Below are 7,325 nucleotides of genomic sequence, written 5' to 3'. Positions count from 1 at the left end.
CAGTGGGTAGGAGTCCAAGCCCCTTTACACGGCTACATCAAATGTTTTCTGTGATTGTACAGCTCATGTAATGGGCTGGGTAAATCTCCCTCTATATTGTGCTGTCCAATGCAATCATGTCAAATATATTTTGGTTTAGACATAGAATAGAGCTGCGTCCAGGATTCCCTAAAAAAAACCCTCCCAGAGTAGGTACAACACAGAGTCGATACAGAATAAATCGACCTCGACAATATTAAACATTCCATGAGATGTGCAGTAAAGGTTAATTATAGTCTGAGTAAGCATTGCCCTGAACCATTAAACATTCCTCAGCCAAGAATAATACTGCTGAGATACAATGAAAACGCTATCACAGTCTTGCAGCCTCATTCCTATCAAGCATTTCCAGATCACTCAATACTCAGACAGATTTTTGAGAAAATCTTGACTCAAATCTCTCTAATGAAATGGATGAATGTGGCTGAGAGGATATGTTGGTGAGGTGTTGGATCAGGTTATTAAGGAAAACATCGTCCGATTGTGGAGAGGCAAAACACGGCATCAGATATAAAGAAAAAAGGGGAGAAGGCAGGAGGGGAAGAGAGAAAAATAGAGACAGAAATATTAGCTGTGCCAATGTATCTCTGAATTATAGATTTTTGACTAAATATGAGAACTGATACTTCTGTCATTCAACAATCATACAACTTATGTATTAAAAAGTCCTAACATCAATTAGTATTGGAATCCATTGAGTTATTTGCATTTTTTCCACAATTCGTGTGCTGTGCTTGTGGGGAAATATAAATTAGGGTTTTGTGGTTCTGTAATCTATTCTGAGAATTCTATTTCTGTGTCTATTTACATAAATGCTTAATTGGCTTCAAGGAAGTGATGATGACAGCAAAGCCAGATGAACAAAGTGATTTGTTGGTAAGATTCAAATCGAAACAAGTATGTTTTAAGAATATTGACCATTTGTAGAAGTGAATACAAATTTATGAAGACGAATTGCAACAGATTTTATTGATTGAAAACTTTTATTTAGGTTAAAAATTCAGTGCTGAAAATTCTACAATTAAACTTAAATGTTGAACTGATCTTCTCTGAATGACCAATGATTTATATTGTAGTCCGTTTAGACGGTGCAACATCACTCAAAGTGTGTGTTAGAACATTCACATGAAATACTTGAAATGACATCAGGAACTGCCGCAACAATTACATTTAATTGATATAGTTGTTGTGAGGTTTTGTTACACGTTTACTTTCTGGTTAGGGTCAGCGATGAGTCCCTATCCCCAATTGCCCATTGAATAACTTGCTAAAGCCACTTCAGAACACAGTCAATTACTTCCCAGTGGGTCTGGAATCTCATGTCGGCCAGACCATGGAAAGGTGACAGATGCCTTGGCATTCGTGCAGCAGCTGTTTTTGTATTTTTCCATTGACTCGGGCTACATGGTCACCATTTGGCTTTCTTTCTGATTCCAGGATTTCTTTAAATTCAAATTTCACCCTGGGCAAACGATGGTATTCCAAACCCTGGCCATTCAACATCAAACTGGAGTTCGAGAATCCTGGTCTCATGATATCACCACTGTGATCCTAATGTGGGAAATGCACAGAAAGCACAGAAATGCAATAAATCTGACACTTTACTTCATGAACAAATATTGGAGTGCAATACTGGCAAGAACTCTCTTGCTGTTCACAGCAACACCACAGGAGACTTTGCATCCAATCATCAATCTTAAATGTGTACCGGGCTCTGTCTGAACAGCCTGACTCACCATAATTTGCATTTTTGAATTCTGCACTGACTTATGAAAAAGTTAGTCACATATCCCAAGAAGGTAGTCATCAGCTGCCTTTTTGAAGGTCTGCCATCTTGCTCGGCTAATTATGGTTGAACTTTCTTAAGCTTTATTACAACCAAATGGCTTCTCAGTCGAGACTGTAGTGCTGGAAAAGCACAGCAGGTCAGGCAGCATCCGGAACAGGAGAATCGGGGTTTCGGGCATGAGGCCTTCATTAAGATACCTGATGAAGTTGTTATGCCTGGAACGTTGATTCTCCTGCTCCTTGGATGCTGCCTGACCTGCCGTGCTTTTCCAGCACTACACTCTCAACTCTGGTCTCCAGCACCTGCAGTCCTCACTTTCTTAGTCAGGTTCGGCACAGGAAAGGAACCATCGCCTTTTTGTTGAACAGGTAGGCAGGCCAGGTAGGAAAGTCACACATCCTCCTCTGAAGGACAATACTGAACCATGTAACATGTTTCAAAACTTTGGTAGGTCTGTGATTATCATTCATTACCCCAGCATTTTCTTTTCATACTCTTTCATGAATTGAAGCTACCATGGTAGAGATTGATTCTGGAACTTTGCTCCAAACCTTTTGATTGCTTATTAAATACCCATAGTGCCTCCTCAACCACTTTCTCAAACTGTCATGTTAGCTTGAATGATTTTTTTTATTGACTCATGGAACACGGTGGTTGCTTTCAGTTGTCTGCAGGTGTCCTTCAGAAGATGGCAGTAAGCTGCCTTTCTGAAATAACATGTTCCAAAATGGCCTGAGGAAGGGAGTTCCAGATTTTGACCCAGTTACAGTAAAGGATCGATGATATATTTCCATGTCAGGAGTGGTTTCGAGAGGAGCTTACAGTGGTGCTGTTCCCATGTATCTGCTATTCTTGTCCATCGAGATGCAAGTGGTAGTGTGAAGGTACTGTCTAAGGAAGTGGCTAAGTTTCTGCAGTGCAGTATTTTAGATAGTGCATATGGCAGGTATGCCTGAAGAAGGGCTTATGCCCGAAACGTTGATTCTCCTGCTCCTTGGATGCTGCCTAACCTGCTGCGCTTTTCCAGCAACTCATTTTTCAGCATACGGCTGGTACTAAGCATCAGATATGGAGGCAATGGACGCTTGTGGATGTGCTGCTGATCAAGTGGGATGCTTTGTCCTGGACAATGCCTAACTTCTTGAGTGCAGTTGAAGGTGCTCCTATCCAGTCAAGGGGTGAGCTGTGCTATTACTCTCCTGACTTCTGTCTCTTATAGTCAATTGTCTTTGCAAGTCAGAAGGGTGAGTTACTCGCTGCAGTATTCCTCACCTCTGTCCTGTTGTTACAAACATTGTATTTATATGGAGTGTCCAGCTCAATTTCTAATGAACAATAAAACCCAGGATGTCGATGGTGAGGGATTCAGTGAAGGTAACACTATTGAATGTCAAGGGGTTTTGGTTAGCTTCACTCCTATTGTCAATGGTCTTTGTCTCGCAGTTTTGTGGTGTGAATGCTATTTGTCACTTGTCAGCTCAAGTCTGGATATTGTCCAGATTTTGTTGCGTTTGAATGTGGACTGAGGAGTCACAGAAAAAGTGCTAGATCAATGCACATTTCACCTCTGACCTTCTGATGGAGGGAAGGTCATTGCTGAAGCAGCGGAACATGATTGGGCCAAGAACACTTTCTTTAGGAACTCCAACAGAGATTTGCTTTGGCTGAGACGACTGACCTCTAACAAGCAGAGCCATCTTCCAATGTGGGAGGTCTGACTGCAGGCAGCAGGGAGTTTGTCAACTGATACCCATTGAATCTAGTTTTGCTAGGACTCCATAATATCACACTCTGTCGAATGTGACTTTAATGTGAAGGGCTGTCACTCTCCCCTCATTTCTGGAATTCAGTTCTTTGTCCATGTTTAAATCAAGTCTGTAATTCAGTCATGAGCTGAGTAGGCCTTGCATGACCCACATTTATGCAGGTTATTGCTGAGCTAGTACTGCTTGATAGCACTGTGGAAAGCACTTTCCGATACCTAACTCATGATTGAGCATGGACTGATGGGGCAGTAATTCACCAGGGTGGTTTGACCTGTTTTCTGTGCCCAGGACATACCTGGCCTATTTTCCAGATTGTCCATGCCAGTGTTGTAGCTGTACCGGGAGTGCTTGGCTAGCACAAGTCATCAGTATTATTGCCAGAATTTTGTCAGGCTCCGTAGCATTTGCAGTAACCAGTGCCACTCGCCCAACAGTGTCTTGAGTTCACGTGGAGCGAAGCGAATTCCCTGCTGGCAGGTATCTGTAACATTGGTGATCTATGGAAGATGCTGAGATGGATCAGACAATTGGCACATCTGGCTGAAGGTTGCTGTGAATGCTTCAGCCTTAACTTTTGCGCTGATGTGTTGTTCTTTCCAAAGCAGAGCAAGGGAATATTTGTGGAGCTTATTCCTTCAATGAGTTGTTTAATTATCAACCTTAATTCACGACTTGATGTGGCAGCACTGTGGGCTCAGACCCCAGCTTCCTGAATTAATGGTCTAGCCACAATATCGAGGAGATAGTGAGGACTGCAGATGCTGGAGATCAGAGCTGAAAATGTGTTGCTGGAAAAGCGCAGCAGGTCAGGCAGCATCCAAGGAGCAGGAGAATTGACGTTTCGTGTATGAGCCCTTCTTCAGGATTCCTGAAGATCGCTTATCCTTTGTATTTTGTAGATTCCAACAATACATCATATATTCACTTAAATTGTTAGTCTCGAAAATGCTTTACTTCACAGACTTTAGGATATAATGTTCTGTTTTCAAATCTTCTCTCCGACAGGCAAGGTCATCGATGTCACACTGGCTTTCCTCCTCACTAATTGCAAAACCAAATGTTTTTCACCTCATCTTTGAACTTACTAATCAAAATGGCTCCATTCTTGACTAGACCGTTCATATACTCTGCAAACATCAAAGGATCCAGCACCAAGTCAGATAATAAGCCACTGGACACAAGATGTCTTCACAATGACTACCTTCAAACATCACCTTCTGCCAACAAATAAACCTTCGATGCATTTGCCAAACTGCACCAGATCCCATGAACCCTTACCTTTTTGAAGATGCAAGATCTGGTTAAAAACCTGATTGAAGTCAAGAAGCATTACATCCACTTTTTACACCCGATGTCACATCTTATTGCCTCTCCGGAAAACAGAATCAACCACTTCCGATATGATATCACTTCCACAGTGTCAAGAACAAACGGACAGATTGCTGTAGGTCTCAACATTGTATTTAATTCCATTCCCATTTTCCACAATGAAACAGAAGCGACACAAGATTATTTCAGCTAGATTAAATTATCTGTCAGAGAGATAAGAAGAGTTACCATGCTGAATTTTATTGCTTAAACTTTACTTTCCCAAATTTTAATTGATGCTGTCTCTTAGATTTACTTATTAACTTCCCTCAAGCCTTCTACTTTTAAGCACAGGTTTATGAGCGAAACTACGTATTGTCATTTAGCTCCTTTCACCTGATGGTAACTCTTCTTATCTCTCTGACAGATAATTTACTCTAGCTGAAATAATCTTGTGTCTCTTCTGTTTCATTCTGGGAAATGGGAATGGAATTGAATACAATGTTGAGACCTACAGCAATCTGTCCGCTTGTTCTTGACCCTGTCAGTGTGTGTTCACCCTCAGAGGGAGGAAGACTGTTTGTGCTGATAATACGGAAAGTAGCGCCTGATGGATCATTCTCAGCTGGCGTGCAACTTCCTGTTTCTATGTGCCAGCAGCAAGCCACACATCTCACTTCTGATCAGAAAATAAACCCAGGGGATGCAATCTGGCGGAAACATCTGTCAATGTGGCCTATATCAGGACACAGAGTGTGAAGCGATCACATCGAAGTGACATTTGCAAATCGACATTTCGATCTCTGTTTCATGGTCTGAGTCCAGGACATCATCGGACGAGTCTCTCGACCATCGAACAAGCTCATTCGATTCACTAACGTCTGGAACATATCGACATGCACCTTGTCATGTCTTTGATCTTGTACTCCTTGTTACTCTCTCTTCAGATTTAATGTTCCCAGTTTTTGATTCTGCCTTCTGTATCCATCACCTCCCCAGCCGAATACATTCTGTTTGATCTGTTTTCTAAATTTTGATCAACTAAACAAATAATACAGTTTTGTACAGACAGGTATGTCGGTCTGTCAGATTAACAGAATCAATATATGGAGAGATCACCTTGTCAGTATCTAACTCTGACCGACATTGAATTCAAATAAACCACAGCACTGTATGGATTCAAACTTTGCAAATCCTCTCTCTTTGAATGAGCTTGTTCTAACGGTTAATTATTTTCTTGATTATTTCAGAAACTATGACTAAAAATCCCTATTTTTAACAAAGTTTCAAATATTATTAAAAGTTGCAGCACTGGCATTTCCTACAGCGAGCTTTGTGGTGTTTAAATGTTCTGGTCAAAATTTGCTTCAAGCAGAAGACCTAATCATTGGTTTCTCCGAGTTCCCAGCCATTGCACTTGCAGTTCCATAATAACTGCAAGCAATTGATAAGCCCCAGAATGAACAGAATGTCCAGGCCCTGTTCACATCCAAACGCCATGATGTAGGCCTCGAAGATCTCCGTTTCTTCCTGTCACGCCAACCCAAGCAGTACATGCTCAACCTCAACTACATTTCCTTTCAATCCTCCCACTTCCTCCAAACCAAAGGGGTAGCCATGGACACCTGGAAAGACCCCAGCTATGCCTGCCTCTTCGTCAGATATGTGGAACAGTCAATCTTGCACAGCTACACTGGTACCATTGCCCACCTTTACCACCGCTACATTGATGACTGTATCAATGCCACCTCATGCTACCACTAGGAGGTTGAACAGTTCATCAACTTTAATAAGACCTTCCACCCTGACCTAAACTTCAGAGGGACCATCTCGGACACCTCGCTCCCTTTCCGAGACCTCTCCACCTCTATCTCCAGTGACCAACTAAACATTTACTACAAGCCTTCTGACTCCCACAGCTACCTGGACTACACTCCTCCCACCTGACCTCCCGTAAAAATGCCATCCCTTTATTGTCAATTCCTCTGCCTCCACCGCACCTGCTCCCAGGAGGACCAGTTCCACCATAAAACATCCCAGATAACCTCCTTTTTCAAAAATTGCAATTTCCCCTCCCACGTTGTCGACGATGCCGTTGAACCCCGTTCCTCCAACCTCAACAGGGAGCCCTCCTGGTCCTCAACTTCCAATGCACCGACCTTGCATACATCATATCATCCTCCGCTGCTTCCACCGCCTGTAAACAGACCCCATCACTCGGGTATATTTCGCTCCCTACCCCTATCTGCATTCTGGTGGCACCATTCCCTCTGCGACTCCCTCGTCAGGTCCATGCCCCTCCACCAGCCCACTTCCCACCCCTATCACCTTCCTTTGCCACCACAGGAAGTGCAAAATCTGCGCCCACACCTCCCCCTCACCTCCGACAAGGCCCCAAATGATCCAGAGAAATTTATTTATAC

This window comes from Chiloscyllium punctatum, chromosome 31, assembly GCF_047496795.1.
Source record: "Chiloscyllium punctatum isolate Juve2018m chromosome 31, sChiPun1.3, whole genome shotgun sequence".
Classification (NCBI taxonomy): Eukaryota; Metazoa; Chordata; class Chondrichthyes; order Orectolobiformes; family Hemiscylliidae; genus Chiloscyllium; species Chiloscyllium punctatum.
This window is presented reverse-complemented; position numbering follows the sequence as displayed.